The 17100-nt window shown below is 36.8% G+C and overlaps 2 pseudogenes; both read right to left on the bottom strand.

The window, feature by feature from the left end:
• Positions 1–1374: 1374 nt before the first annotated feature.
• On the bottom strand, positions 1375–2293 carry LOC105533505 (annotated as a pseudogene).
• Positions 2294–11695: 9402 nt separating this feature from the next.
• On the bottom strand, positions 11696–12636 carry LOC105533511 (annotated as a pseudogene).
• Positions 12637–17100: the final 4464 nt, after the last annotated feature.

Raw genomic sequence — 17100 nt, 5'->3', positions numbered from 1 at the left:
TCTCAGACTCTTAAAAAAAAAAAGAAACTTAGATACTGAAGTTGAAAAGTAGAATTAATGCCTTAAAAGATCAAGAGTTTCTGGTAAAAGCACTATATGATGAAAAATTGATGCTGGAGAATATTATTGCGTTATATAGGAGAATAGACTGGTTACTCGCATTTATTTTTTCCAAGTGGGGGAACATCAATTCTTGTGCAAGTTAAGCCTGTGCTAAAAACATGCCAGCCAGCTGTTTGGGGAAGGTTTACTGTCATCCAATTAGTCTGGATAGCATTAACAGGAAACTCAATGTCCTAGGCACCCTTGTATACCCAAAGTGCTATAGACTAATGGAGGAAACAAAAGGTTAGATCAAGTTCACAGTGCCTCTCAGAATAATTTACATGATAAGTCCATCACACTTAAAATGCCAGGAAAAATGCAAAGGTCATCAGTCAGGAGGTGACTACATTAGCTACAAAGTGACATTTTTATTACTATTTTATTTTAAGATAGGGTCTCACTCTGTTCCCTGTGCTGGAATGTAGTAGCACAAACATGGCTCACTGCAGCCTCAACCTCCTAGGCTCAAGTGATCCCCCGCCTCAGCCTCCCAAGTAGCTAGGACTACAGACACATGATACCACGCCTGGCTAAATTTTTAATTTTTTGCCAAGACAGGGTCTAGCCATGATGCCCAGGCTAGTCTTGAATTCCTAAGCTCAAGCAATCCTCCCACCTTGGCCTCTCAAAATGCTAGGATTACAGATAGAAGCCACCACATCTGGCCAAAAGTGACATATTTTGGACTACTTCCTTGAGAAACTAATATGATGGGGTTCCCATGGAATTATGTGCTTTCAGACTTCTCCCCCTGTAGTCCTCCTCATGTATTGTCAACCTAATCCTTGGTGTTGAGTTCTCACAGCAATCTCTGGTCTAGGCTGAAACTCTCACTGAAGACTCTCCTGGTCTAAGAAAATGCTGGCAATAATTAATTAATTGTGTGTGTGTGTGTGTGTGTGTGTGTGTGTTCTCAATTCCTCAACTCTAGCATATGAGATTTCAGTACATGGAGAGAATAACTCTCCTTGCCTTTTACTTTCAAGTGAACTACATAACCTTTCCCTGGAAATATTCAATACCTATAGGCCCATTAACAGGTCACAGGATAATTTTATAGAAAAATGATATTCTGCATATTTAGCAGGTATAGATAGTTTCTCACAAATACTTCAAAAACTCTCCAATAATACATGATACTGGTGTGCTAGAATTAGCAGAAGTAGAAACCTCTAGTCCAAGGATAAGAGGTGCTAAAGAAAGTAAAAGATTAATTATAACTTTTTCCATTAATCCTCTGTGCATGTAGAGAGTATAGTTACCTCCTCCTCATAAAAAAAAGCCAAATAGTCTCAGGTGAATCTGTCTAGTGTTGATGCCTTAGACCAGGCGGTTGAGAACAGGAGGCACAAGGAGATAGAGATTTGCAAGTACAGTGTGGACGTGAGGGGGTACTTGGTGGCCAAAACGGTGAGTGAAAAAGGGAAAATAAGGGCAGGAATATAGAAAATAAGAATCACACAAATGTGGGCTCTGCAAGTACTAAATGCTCAGAGCTGAGCATCCTTAGAGTGCAGGCGCAGCACAGTCAGCAGGATCAGGAGGCAAGAGGAGGCAATGAGGACCACATCCATGCCAGTGATTGAAAGTGCCACAGTGAGACCATAAATGGTGTTGGGCTTGATGCTGGCACAGGCAAGCTTGGCTATGCCCGTGTGCTCACAGTAGGTGTGGGGAATGATGTGATGTCCACAGAAGGGTAAGCGTTCAGTGAAGATGACAAAGGGGAAAACAAAGAGAAGACCATGAATCACACATGCTACACCAACCTTCCCAATCATGGTGGCATTGAGGATGGATGCATAATGAAGTGGACAGCAGATGGCCACATAGCTATCAAAAGCCATGGCCAACAGAACAGCTGACTCTGTGGCAAAGACTCCATGAACAAAAAACATCTGGGTGAGGCAGCCATAGTAGGAAATCATGTGAGACCTAAGTCAGAAGATTGTTAGCATTTTGGGCAATGTAGACAAACAAAGTACCAGGTCAGTGATGGAAAGCAGGCACAGGAAAAGGTACACTGGCTCGTGCAAAGTTCTGTCTGTCATAATGATGTACAGGATGGTACCATTTCCCATCAGAGCAAGGACATACAAACATGTTGGTCTTGCATCCCTGGGATTTCAAACAGAATAAATGTTGAAGGGTTGAGGGCAGTGTCATTGGGGATAGATGCAGAGAACATAATAATGCAGAGAACAGAGGCCTTATTTTCCTAAAAGTGGTTAAAAATAAAATAACGTCATCCTAGAAGCCATTTCTTCCTCTTAATTATTCATTCAATTTCTTGCCTTTCTTCATTCCCACCAATTTTACTCAAATTCATGCCCTCCTCACTTATTGTCTCTGTTATTAAAATAGCTTTGTCACTAATATGTTCACTTCCAGGATTTCCATCTTCGAGTGGAGCCTCTGCATTGCTGCCTAAATATTCTATCATGTGAATATAACCAACTGTAATATAAATATGATCTCTCTACATTTATGTTGTGCAGACTACCTTACATTAACCTCCTCTGTTCTACCCTCCACCACTTTCTATCATGTTCTGAGCTCTGAAACATTGACCTCTATGGACTACATGAACAGGTTCCCTTGCCTTCTCACTTCTGGCTGAATTTGGCAATAGAAAACACCAACAAGAGATAGGAGGGAGGAAGAAAACAGTCAGATGTTTATTCCTCCAGTATTCTCCCAAGAAAGCTGTTGCAAGCTAATGTCATCCCTATCTAAGTCTTCTCTGGCTCTGGTTCTCTCTGGCAATCATATCTTCCTCTTGTGTCTTCAATCCAATGGTTGTAATAGTGCCTACTGCTACTTAACCAATATCACAAGCACTTCTGGTTTTCTTACACATAACCACACCTTTGTAAATGGTTTCTGTATTACATTCGCCTCAAATTATTTCAGTGTGTAATCTGTCTCTTTCTGGGGGTCTGATACAATTGCTCTTGCTAACTAGCATTTTTTAGCACCACATTTCACCATATATTTCATGTTCCAATTATATATGCATCATGAAGTGTCTAAAAACATGCTTTCTTACACCAGTATTCATTTTTATTTGGTGTTTTTTCTGCATAGAAGGGCTGTTTTCATTTGGTCACCTGGATAGTTCCTAACAGTCTTTCAAAAACCAGCTGAATACATTTTTCTCTTTGAAGTCCTTCTATAATCCCTTCTCCTATGAAGAGTGAACTGTGCGTCTTCAGAGTGTCTCACTTTGGAAATATAAAATTGTTTAATAAGTATGTATATATCTCTCTTCCCATTACACTGTGAAATCTCTGAGTCTCGTTTTTTGTTCTCTGTATTCAACATCTATGCCTTATACACATTAGGCCAACAAATAACATTTAATATACAATTAATAAAAGATTAAATGCAGTAATTAAATTTCTTTTCTTTTTTTTCTGGAGACAGAGTCTTGCTCTGTCGTCTAGAGTTCAGTGGTGTGATCTTGGCTTACTGCAACCTCTGCCTCCCGGTTTGAAGCAAGTCTCGTGCCTCAGTCTCTGGAATAGCTGGAACTACAAGCGTGCACCACCATGCCCCGCTAATTTTTGTATTTTTAGTAGAGGAGGGGTTTCACCATATTGGCCAGGCTGGTAATAATTGAATTTCTTAACAAACTTGGGTAAGTGACCATGTCTGCAAAATAGTGTTCCCTCTTGGGGGCCTTCTTTATGAATCAGACCAGATCTTCCCTTGCTGGATCTGTGATTCCTCCCATGTTCTGTTCATCCTGTATGTTCTAATAGGTGCTCCTTATCACCTCTGATTCAGTACTTAACCTAATCTGTATAATACATTTATACAGATTTATGACCTAATCTGTATAATAGATTTCTATCTGTTTTTTAATTAATCCTAATCTGTTTTCCCAGCTTTAGAATATAATACTTTAGGGTAATGATACTTTGGGACCAGTAAGTCCAATAGCCACACAGTGTGTGCTGCAGGAAATACTTAAGCAGATAAAGCATGCCATGGGAAGGAAAGAAGAAAAGGAGAGACTGGGGATTTACAGGTGACTTAAATCAGGGAGTTTCTCAGAGTGCCTGCTCTGTGGTTTGAGGTTATGCCAATAGAAAGAAAAATAAGAAAATAGGAAAGAAAAATAAGAAAAAAAATCTGGACTCCTGTAGGTGAAGTCAGAACCATCACTCTTATCTTGTTGAAGGCCAGTCTTAGAGGTTCAAAGATTCTTGATTCTAGAAGGGATATTAATGTTAACTTCATCCAGTCATTCTCACCTAAAAAGAATTTTAGAATGTGGAAGAACCTAAGATAGGATTAAAGAGTTCTATAATAATTATAAAGAATATCCTTGTTTTAGGAAACAACAGACACTGGGACTTGCTTGAGGGTGAAGAGTGGGAGGAGGGAGAGAAGTAGAAAAAATAAGTATTGGGCACCAGGCTTAGTACCTGAGTAAGGAAATAATCTGTACAGCAAACCCCTGAGACACAAACTTACCTATATAACAAAACTGTGCATGTACCCCTGAAGCTAAAATTTAAAAATTTTCAGAAAAGAATATTTTTCTTTTAATCTCCTGCTCAATTGAATATAGTGAAAATAAACTCATATAGCATTTGAACTCATATAGTATTTATTCATATGAATAAATTCATATAGCATTATAAATTTTGTTTTAGTAACTGTAGTAAGCATTTCTCGTATACTACTGCAAGTTTATACTAACTTTATATTAATGGTCACTGTAAATTGGACACATAATAACATTATTACAAGTTTTAATTACTTATAAAGTTATTTTGTTTACTTTAACTTGATACATCCTCAAAAATTTTTTAAAAATATGAATGCTTTTGGTTTCTGGCAATATCTAAGTTTTTTATATTTTCTTTTTATTTATTTTACTTTATTGATAAACCAATGGAACATAATATTGTCACCCAGTTGGGAAGTAAATTACAAAGCATATGTAGTTCACTAATTATATGGTGTTGACTCCCAAATGTAGTATCTTGTGAAAAGTGATTACATGGAAGTTGCTTATACATCTCCAATGACAGGGAATCATTTAGTGATGTATAAGTCTGCCTTTTTTGAGGCAGCCATTCTCAACTTTAGACTTTCTGAGCTTAAGAATGCTTTTCTTTTTATTGAGTCAATGTCTATAACCACAACCCACATTAAACACTATGATTTCTCTTCATTGTCTTAAGCTTCCAATTTTATGTTCTTTCAAAGGCTGCTTTTTCCTTTCATTTACTTGTCAAAACATTTTTGACAAAGAAATATTATTATGTACCAGTTATTCTTCTAGATGTTTGAAATACACATTGAAGAGTAAGAACATACATATTCTATGATCTACTAAGTTTATAGTCTAATAAGAAGACAAAATTAATCAAATAATTCCCAATACATGCATAAAATGCCAAATTGATATATACTATGATGAAGAGTTGCATGAGACAGTTTCTACTTAGGGCAGGCTTCCCTGCGAAAATGAAATTCATCTCTAAATCTGAGTCTTCCCCAAATGCTTCAAGCAACTCTTGTATGACTTGACTCCTGAAGCTCTCCTTCTGTAGTCTAGTCTGAAAAATACGAGATCAGGGCCTATGTTCAGACCTCCTAGGTTCAAAATATTGCTCTATTACATTAACTTGCCAACTGTATTACTTTGAGCAATTTCCTTATTCCCCATAGTCCTCAATTTCCTATTATAAAATTCAGACAATACTTGATAGAGTTTAATGGAGATTTAATTGAGAAAAAGCATGTGAAGTGTATAATACAGTCTCTGTAACTTCATAAGCACTAACTAAAATATTCGCTGTGATTTCTCATGATTTTGAAATCTCTGAGTCCCTTTCTCTAACTATGTACTCACCTCTCAAAAGAGGAAACTGCATTTAGTTCCTCAAGTTGAAAAACACATAGGCTTGAGTCCATAATACAAGGGTGAAGACAGTGTGGTTTCAGTCTCTTCTAAGTCAAATACTCTCTTCGAAGATCCGAGACTGGTCCTCAGCTGAATGAGGTGCATTCTCGCAGGATATGAAATGAGATGGCTCCCCAGTAATCCCAATCACACCAATATAGTACTACATTGATGTCCACTCTTTAATTTCCTGTGAGGTCAAGGAACTATTGTGACATTGTGAGGTTCTTCAACACAAAAGGAGCCAGTGTGTTCTATGCTGCCATTAAGAGCAGAGTAAGGATGAAGGAATGCTTATCTAATTAAAGGAAGAAGTTCTGTTAGTGTGTTTAATGAGGCAGTCACCTGACTTTGCCCTGGATAGAAACAAACCTAGGAATGCTGCAGCAAGGATTTCTAGCTTAGCAGTCATCAAAAGTTTCTGCACACAAAATTCCAGGATTACTTACGTGGAGGAAATGAGATTTGGGGGATACCAGGTATGCTCAGAAACTGAGAAGACAAGAAATCAGACAGATACATTTTCGGAAAACACCACTAGGGTCCTATCTGTTCAGGTATAAAGTTACTAACAAATACATATAACTTCACTTCTGCCTGGCTAGCCTGACAGATACAAGTGAGATTAAGATGCAACTATCGTGCTTCACTACAGTAACCATTTTATTATTTATATGTGTCTTATAACATCATGTTTTATACCTTAAACATAGGCATAAAAATTATTAAAAAAAAAAAATCACACTCCATCATTGTTTTAAGAAAGTCTGCTCCAGAGATCTGACTGGCTTGCCTTGAACCCATAATGAAACAGCAAGAGACTAAAATCTCTAACTGCAAGAAGAGGGATTCAAGCGCAAAGCAAAGGATTTATTAATGATAATTTGGTACACATTAAGTCTACTCAAACACCTGAGTGGCCAGAAATGGTGGCTCATGCCTGTAATCCCACCACTTTGGGAGGCTGAGGCAGGCGGATCACCTGAGGTCAGGAGTTTGAGACCAGCCTGGCCAACATGGTGAAACCCCGTCTCTACTAAAATACAAAAAAATTAACCAGGCGTGGCGGCCCACGTTTGTTGTAATTCCCAGCTACTCAGGAGGCTGAGACAGGAGAACCGCACGAACCCAGGAGGTAGAGGTTGCAGTGAGCCAAGATCGTGCCACTGCACTCTAGCCTGGGTGACAGAGCAAGACTCCATCTCAAAAAAAAAAAAAAAAACCTGAGAAATTCAAGGAACTAGTTTCTATAATGGAGCCAGGGGAAAGTCTGGATGATCTCCAGAGTAGCCAAATACATCAGAACATCTGGATTGTCAATTCTCTCTTTACCTACCTCTGCTCCTGGCTTCACAGAACAGTCTTCAGCCTTATTTTGCGCCTACCTCATCCATATAATGCTCACCCCAGACTCATTAGTCAGCAGTCATGGAGAAGACTGGACTGAACACAAGAGCATAGTTCCTGAATCTGAGGTCTTCTTGTTGCATTTACTCCCACCCTGGGAAGGCTTTTTTGGTCAAGAGAGGCTGTGGCATGGCTCAGAGCACTGATGGTCCAAACTGCTAAAAACAGTGATTAATTTGCAAATAAGATCTCTGGGGAGACACACCAGTCATGTCAGGGTCTTCTTTTAAAGGCTAGACTTTTTTTAAGGCAGGAGAAGCGGTCACCATGGTCTTGTACTAAGGGGTTCATAGCTGCCTAACCTTTAGACAAAATTTGTAACCAAATTGTGCCAGATTCTTGGGGAGAGCAATTCAGGGAGAAGGAAGGAAACACGGAAGAAGAATAGTGTCGGAAGACATGTATCTTGGATTAGAATTTCCACAGCTTTTGTTGTTGTTGTTGTTGTTGTTGTTGTTGTTTTATTGTTGTTGCCTAATCCAGTATCACATGTTGCCTATTATCAAAAAAAGGCATCACTGTGTCTAATCTGAATTCCTCCAGGTTGATCTTGAGCCTGATTCTTTATTTCACTTTAACATTATGTGTTTACTAGGGTAAGTCGTTGTCTTTTTTTCTTCATCTAATTATACCAGATGATAAGCTACTTAATCAAAGGTACTGCTAGTTACAGTTTAGTGTGAGGATGCATGCTTTTCCCATAATCCACTGAGGAAATGATATATTGGCAGTTGTTGATATACAAGTCAGGAGATTAAAGAAAAGATCCACAGTGGAGATACACATTTGCTAATCATCATTATAATGACAATATCTAAATGAGATTAAAAGAAAATGAATGCCTACAAGAGCACTGGGACTAAACGCTAACATTAGAGGTCATATGATTAAGAAGAACAAGTTAAGGACACAAATAAGTAGCACTTTTAGGGTAGACGAAAAACCACTGTAGGCTAGTGAATAAAGTAATTTTTTAAAGATATATATAGAGAGAGAGTTTTAAAGGTATATGAAATACTGCAGATATGTCAAGGAATAAGGACTGAGACCACTGCTTTTAGAAATTGTAGCTATGATAGATTTCGACAAGAAGAGAATTATGCAATATTAATATGAAATTTGGGTAGGACTGAGTTAAAGAGAAAATGGGAGAGAAGAACTAGAAACAGTAAATATAGACAACTGTTTCAAGGAGTTACACTGCAAAATAAAGTAGAGAATTGGGAGTAATAGCTGGAAGGAAACTGGAGTCAAGAAACAATTTTAAGATGAGATAAATATTATCAAGTGCTTGTAATAATAGAGAAAGATGCAAAAGAGAGTGAAAATTGATAATTCAAGATGAGAGAAAAAAACTGCTGAGCCAATGGCTGCAGGTACAAATTGGTGGAGAGTTACATTTAGGTAGAGTTACTGTGTGGCTGAACAAGCACAATAAAGTGTATGTGTGTGTTAGGGAGGAAAGGAAAGAGAAAAGAGGGAGAGAGAGAGAATATTTGTATTTAAAAAGTAATTAAAGGAATGGAGCATAAAATTAATAATGGGAAGGGGGAAATTAAGAAATAAAGAAAATGATGAAATGTGAAAAAATATTAAGATTAATTTGTTATCAATGTCCTTAAGTTGAAAGATTGTTGAATCAGGATTCAAGAGAAAATGAGCTGAAAAATAGCAGGTGATTTGTGAGAAGCAAATTGCCTGAGTTTTAGATTATTAATAATTTCCATATTTTTTAAAAATACAAATTCAAAAGTATTTCCAAGGAATTAAGTAGATGAAGTAGGGTAGTCAAGATCTCTGGAAGAAAGATCAGAGTACCTAAGACTCTAATTATTCCAGTTAACTATTGTTGCATAACAAACCACTCCCAAACAATAGCTTTAAAACAATTTATTTTTATCTCTTATAATGCTATAGGTTTACTGAGATCATTTGGGCATTTCTCACTTGGGATATCTCTCTCATGTGGCTATAATCAGATATTTTATGCATGTGTAGTCATCACTCAGCTTGACTAGTACTGATGCTGTTAACCAGGAGCTCAGCCAAAGCTATCAACCACATGACCTCTCCGTTTGGCTTTAGATTATCACAGCATGATGTCTGTCTTCTAGAGTATCCAAAAAGTACATGTTCAAAGACACCAATGACAAAGCTGTAAGATTTCTTATATCCTTGCCTCAAATATCCCCAAATGTCACATCTATTTTTCAAAAACATTGCTAAGGACAGACCAGAAAAATAGGGAAAGAAAATTGATTTTACTTATTAGAAGAATGGTGAGGTAATATTGCAGAAAACTGTATGTGATGCAAGATGTTGTCTTGCCATCTTTGAAAAATAACACCTACAACATTCTGTCCTCTGGCCATAATACACATATCCTCATACATACAAAATGCATTCACCTCTTCTTGAAGACCCCAAAGTCTCATTCTCATTATGGGATTAGTTCGAAGCCCAGAATCCCAGCCTGAAAATCAGGACAAAGTATGAATAAGACCCCTTGGATTCAGTTCCTTTTGTACAGCTCCATGAGTGCAGCTTCTCTCAATCCGAAGATTTGTGAAGTAAATCAAATGAGTTATCTGTCTCCTTTACAGCCAACATACATTTGTGATACAGAGATAGAATAACTGCAATAGATACTCACATGTGAAATAGTGGCAAAGGCATATAACAGCCACTTGTCTATTTTAATTCTAAAGTACAGCCAGAAAAACACCACCACTTTCCTAATAAGGACCCAATCCCGCTCCTCTTCCCTGGGAGTAATTCTCCATGGCTTGACTACAACCGCGGGGAAATTAATTCTATATTCTATGTCATCTTTCTTTTTTTTTTTTTTTTTTGTAAAGAATGACTTGTATATATATGTGAGCAGCTTTCTCAGTCTGCTTCCTGCTTAATAAAGTTAAAAATCTAAGGACTTCTTTTTATTTTGCAATGACTATGTCATTTTCCACCAAAGCTCATGGTACTTGTAACTGCACATTTTTCTTAAAATCTGAGTTCTCTATAAAAATTTGAGTTTACTCTATTAGACAAAAGTCATATCCACATATACCTTTTAGATTTTTGCCTTTCTGATTTTGTCTGAGAGTTACAGTACTCTGAAAAAAAATTCTAAAGATTCTTAGAAGCTTCTTTAATTGAAAACCTCTATAAGATGCAAACTTACATATTTCTCTATTGTTAGCAAAGGATCTTACAACCTTTTTCTGGAGATGATACTACACCCTGGGACCATTTTTCACTGTGAGAATTTTTTGTCATTTGGAGAAGCCAGGGGTGGAGAGAGTTAATTTTTTATTTGAACCTAGCCAGATATGTCACCTTTGTATTTACTCTAAATGTTGTTTGAACCTTAAACAATTTCATTTATTACTTCATATTTCTTTATACGTACATTACCATATGTAGCATAAAAATAGTGTTGGTACTTCCAGTACTTTGCTTTAAAATCTCCTTAGCCAAACACATATGTTTATTAAGTATACTTTACAATTTTTCATATTATTGCTACAGATGTCTGAAGTCTCAATTGGACTGAATATCCAAGATGGCTTACTGACATAGCTAGCTGTTGTTAGCTGTTGGCTGGGATCTCCACTGGGGCTACCCACTAGAATATTTAAATATGATTTCCAAATTGTTTATGAACATTTAAGAATTCCAAGACTTAGAAGATAGCGTGTTGATCATATATAACTAGACAGATTAGTCTTATAAAGAGGTTAAAAGACATAAGTAAAATCCTCACAATTTGGGATACCTTTGTAGGACACTTTCCAGATGAGATTCAGTAAAGATAGAGCAAATAATTACCCTCTTTTAAGAATCCTTCAGGAAAATAAATCTTCTAAGAGACAGTGGTTCTCAAACTTTAGTGGTCATCACAGTCCCCTGGGGAACTTGGTAAAAATGCAAATGCAAAAATGCAAGTAAGCTCTATCCTACCTTAATGGGCTTACTATACATTCTTCAACAGTTCTGGTGATTCTGATAGCTAAGAAATCTTATCTGAAAATGAGATATAAATTTCTCTCTGATCCTTTTATACATGAAATTTTTCTTCAACTTTTATTTGGCTTCTCTACCTATTCATTTTCTCTCACTGTTTCCTATAACACATAGTGGATTTACAGTATTTCATATACATTTAAGTCAATGTTGTAAGGATTCCAGCTTTTAAAAAATAAGAAATACTAGAAAATCAATGTAATTACCTGATTTCTTTCCCAAGCTGTCAGCTTCCTGTCACTGGTTCCCTTTAGAGAAAAAGAGGAGGATGATTTTGTCTCAAATCTGCTTGGTCTTCACTCCATAGATGATTGGATTGAGTGCAGGGGGGATAGCTACGTAGAGGTTGGCAAATAGTATGTGGAAGGAATGAGGAATATTGTGACCAAAACGGTGGGCAAGGACGGAGAATATGGCTGGTGTGTAGAATGTAAGAATGACACAAATGTGGGAACCAGATGTGCTGAGGGCTTTCTGGCGGGTATCTAAGGATGGAAGGTTAAAGATAGCATGAAGAATAAGAGTGTAGGAGATGCCAGTGAGAATCAGTCTGATATGACAGTCATTATAGGCACAGCAAAGCCATACCAGATGTTGATGGATATGTCCGCACAGGCAAGCTGGGCAATGCCTATGTGCTCACAGTATGTGTTGGGAATGATGAGTGTTTTACAGAACGGTAGTCGCTTTAACAGGAACACACATGGGAAGAAAAAGCTCCTGCTGCTAATACCCACCACAATCTTAGTAATAATTTCATGAGTGACAATAGTGGTGTATCTTATAGGGAAGCAAATAGCAACATAATGATCAAACGCCATGGCCAGAAGGATGGCAGAATCCATGGCAAAGCTGTAGTGGAGAAAAAACATCTAAGTAAGACATCCAGGAAAGGTGATTTCCTGAGGACCCAGCCAGAAGATGCTGAATGTTTTTGGTAAACATGTATTAGACAGCATGAGATCTATAGCAGCTAGCATGGAAAGGAAAAAGAACATGGGTTCATGGAGGCTCTGCTCCATAGAAATGAGGTAGAGAAGGACGCTATTGCCTGCAAGTGCCACAGGGTAGGTAATAAAGAAGGGAATCCCTATCCAGATGTGAAACTGCTCCAGCCATGGAATCCCCAGTAGGATGAATGGGCCTGGATTGAAGCCGCTCAAGTTGAATGTTGTCATTATGGTCATCAATTAGATGTGTCTCGTGAACTGAAAATAAAAGTTGTATGGCTGATTGTTACTGTGATCTACAAAAATCTGCCTCTGATCGGAAGGACCCTTCTCCAATATTATCCCCTCACTTTCAGTTCTAGGAAATGACAACTTATCCCTCTTCTCTTCTCTTTACAATAAAGATCTGTCAAATTTTCAGTTATAATTTTAAGCCATAATAAAAATGTTATTGCAATATTTCGCAGAAATACATCATATAATTTAGACCAGTCTTTTCTACCTCTCAGCAACCCAGCAAGTTTTCTAAGAAAACATATGCATAAAATAACATTAGGCAGAGAAACATTGTTACTAGTCAGAGATTTGAAGCAAAACTCATTGTGAAATCTCCTGTTCCTGGGAAACTGAAATAACAACTCTAGAGGATCACAAGGGGTTTAACAAAAGCAGGCTCAGTTTCTAAAACCTAAGTAGACAACGCTATCTCTTACTTCCTTGCTTCTCCCCCAACCACTAAAACATCTGCCTGGGTTGCCATTACTCTTACAGAAAAGCTCACCAACATAAAGAGGAAATGGAGAACATTCCTCCATGAAAAGGTTTAGGTGGTTTAATCTGCCCCTTCAGACATTCCTAGGTTGGAGAAATTTTCAAGAAAAGACAGCCCCCAATAATTTACTATGTCAGATTTGTCTCATGAAAAGAAGGTAGAAGCCTCCTCTTATCCAACAAAGAAGGCATATATCAGCAGGGGAAGCCCACTCTCCTGGCAGTATTGTGCAATAGCATTCTTATCCCTGCTTAATCCGTTTAATGATTCATTTTTTGAGACTTCATAGAAACAGTTGAATCTTTCTTCCAAAACTCTTCTATTTCATGACATGATAGATGACTATTTTCCTCCAACCTCAGTATTCACTCTTATTTTTTTCTATCTGTCCTTCGAGGGTTGGAATTCCACAGTGCTCTATCCAAGCATCCATGCCTGCTGCTTTCTTGGCGGAAAAACTGTACCCGGAAGATTTCCACAAATGTCATGGTTTGAACTGTGGCCCCTATGTTGAAGATTATGAAGTGTATAATTTTTAAAAAATTCCTCTTGACCGGGCACGGTGGCTCACGCCTGTGATCCCAGCACTTTGGGAGGCCGAGGCGGGCGGATCACGAGGTCAGGAGATCGAGACCATCCTGGCGAACACGGTGAAACCCAGTCTCTACTAAAAATACAAAAAATTAGCCGGGCGTGGTGGCGGGTGCCTGTAGTCCCAGCTACTCGGAAGGTCGAGGCAAGAGAATGGCGTGAACTCCGGAGATGGAGCTTGCAGTGAGCCGAGATCGCGCCACTGCACTCCAGTCTGGGTGACAGAGCGAGACTCCATCTCAAAACAAACAAACAAAAAATTCCTCTCTTCTCAGTTTAAAAATTAGTTATCTGATCAGCTAGTTCAACCATTATGGAAAACAGTATGGCGATTCCTCAAGGATCTAGAACTAGATGTACCATATGACCCAGCCATCCCATTACTGGGTATATACCCAAAGGATTATAAATCATGCTGCTATAAAGACACATGCACACGTATGTTTATTGCGGCACTATTCACAATAGCAAAGACTTGGAATCAACCCAAATGTCCATCAGTGACAGACTGGATTAAGAAAATGTGGCACATATACACCATGGAATACTATGCAGCCATAAAAAAGGATGAGTTTGTGTCCTTTGTAGGGACATGGATGCAGCTGGAAACCATCATTCTTAGCAAACTATCACAAGAACAGAAAACCAAACACCGCATGTTCTCACTCATAGGTGGGAACTGAACAATGAGATCACTTGGACTCGGGAAGGGGAACATCACATACCGGGGCCTATCATGGGGAGGGGGTGGGGGGAAGGATGGCATTGGGAGTTATACCTGATGTAAATGATGAGTTGATAGGTGCTGACGAGTTGATGGGTGCAGCACACCAACATGACACAAGTATACATATGTAACAAACCTGCACGTTATGCACATGTACCCTAGAACTTAAAGTATAATAATAATAATTTTAAAAAAAATTAGTTATCTTATGCTTGTAATCTTTACTTAGAAATCCTACAGGTGCATCCAAGTCAGTATGTTCCAAACTATCCCATTTGTCTTTCTATTGCCCCAGACCATTTCTCCTACAATGGTTTTCAACTCAACAAATGGCAGTACAACACAATCAATTTCTCAATCTAGAAACCTTGAAGCTGCCTAAATTAAATCTTTCTCACACATAATCATCATCCTCATCTTCTAAATAATTATTGTATTATAAGTAAGTATTCAATTAGTAAATATTCATGTTACATCCACTTATTGCTACTCCTACAATGACTGCTCTATCCTACATGCCACCAATTCTCATCAAGACCTCTGCATATTTTTTCTAACTTAAACGCATTCATTTTGATTGAGCAATTAAAAGTTGATAAAGGAAACAAAATTATATACATATAATGGAAAGAATATTTTAAAAATATTTTCTGATGTACTTTTTGTGATTTTCCTGCTATTAAAGCTGACCTCAGATGTACAAGATTATTTCTCCTGGAGAAGGAAAGATGTGATATAGGGTGTATCCCAAATTAAGAGAAACAGAAAGTGGAAAGCCTGTCACTTCCAGATAGAACAAAATGGCAACACTGGTAGTCAGCCGCAGTGGATTTTGTCTGTGCTAAAGTCTAGATAAGGTTCATTTCATTACCAATGGATTCAATTACAGAAGAGGTCAATGCATAGAGAAGCCTCAATTAAGGTTTAGCATACCAGATCTAAGATATTCTATTCAGTATCACAAAATTGTACATAAGCTATCCCACATCCTATGTCCCATATCACATACACATATAGATATATCTGGGGAAAAAAGAAGTCAAAATGGAAATTGGAAGGATAACTGTTACACAGAGATAATAATTAAACAGGAGACAATAAATCCCATTTTAAAAGTATCATAATTAAAAACTAATTCAAATAAAAAATGTATGATTCCATTAATATTTAAAGTATTCTTACAAATCACTTAGATGAAGCCCTTGAGTCAAGTAGAAAAATTGGCAATGAATACAAACAACCATATAAAAATTTATATAAAATAAATTTATATAAAAATAAATTTTGCAATTTATATAAAAATAAATTCTAATATTTAGTACATATATAGAGTATTCTAAATATCTTAAATAAATTCCGTATAAAACATGAATAAAGGATATTATTTACCAGATTAGCAAATATTTTTAAAGATCGATGATCTCATTGATGATATCCAATTCTATCCTACGTACTATCAACTCTCTAATTCTGTGAAGGGTCTGAGGAATTAAGAACTGTTATAGCTATTTTAGAAGGGTTTACTATAAAATATTCTTAGAGTTTAATTTGACAATATGCATCAAAATATAAAATGAGTATATCCATTGTCACAGAAGTTCCAAATGTAGAAATGCTTCCAAAGATAGTTATGCAAATAGAAAAGGTATGTAAATAGCCATTGCTGCAATCTTTGAAATAGAAAATTTCAGTAAAATTATAATGTGGATAATAAAAATTGAAAAGTTGTCATCCATTTAAATTTTAATAGGGGAATGATTTTTAAATTTACAGTATATTTCTATAATAAAATACTTCCCCTTTTAAAAGAATGAGGTAAACCTATGTGTATAGAAATCAAAAGATGCCAAAATATATTTGTTAAATAAAAAGAGACAAATTAGCGCAGTGCTAGTATTTGTTATTAGTGTTGATTTGTTGTTTATGTTTTTATTTGCATTTAAAGGCCTAGAACAATATGCATCAACTATTCTAAGTATATTTATAGAGAGAGTTTAAATTTTTGGTAACTTTAATATATACAGTATATAATTTAACATTTAACTTCATATATATGTAATTTATTTGTTTAAAAAATAAGCTTTTGTTTAAAAAACTTTGAGATTCTTCACAGATTTACATTGACATTCTTCACAGAATTAGAAAAACATTACTTTAAAATTTACAGAAAACCAAAAAAGAGCCCATATAGTTAAGACAATCCTAAGCAAAAAGAACAAAGCTAGAGGCACCAGGCTACCCAACTTCAAACTATACTACAAGACTACAGTAACAAAAACAGCATGATACTTGTACAAAAACAGACACAGACCAATGGAACAGAATAGAGATCTCAGAAATATGACCACACATCTACAACCATCTGATCTTCTACAAACCTGACAAGAACAAGCAATGGGGAAAGAATTCTGTATTTAATAATGGTGCTGGGAAAGCTGGCTAGCCATATGCAGAAAATTGAAACTGGACCACTTCCTTACACCTAATACAGAAATTAATCCAAGATGGATTAAAGATTTAAACGTAAAACCCAAAACTATAAAAACCCTAGAAGAAAATATAGGCAATACTATGCAGGACATAGGCACAGGCAAAGATTTCA

Source organism: Mandrillus leucophaeus, unplaced genomic scaffold, assembly GCF_000951045.1.
Source record: "Mandrillus leucophaeus isolate KB7577 unplaced genomic scaffold, Mleu.le_1.0 Scaffold1254, whole genome shotgun sequence".
Taxonomy (NCBI): domain Eukaryota; kingdom Metazoa; phylum Chordata; class Mammalia; order Primates; family Cercopithecidae; genus Mandrillus; species Mandrillus leucophaeus.
The sequence above is the reverse complement of the archived record's forward strand: the minus strand, read 5'-3'. Positions and strand labels throughout refer to the sequence as shown.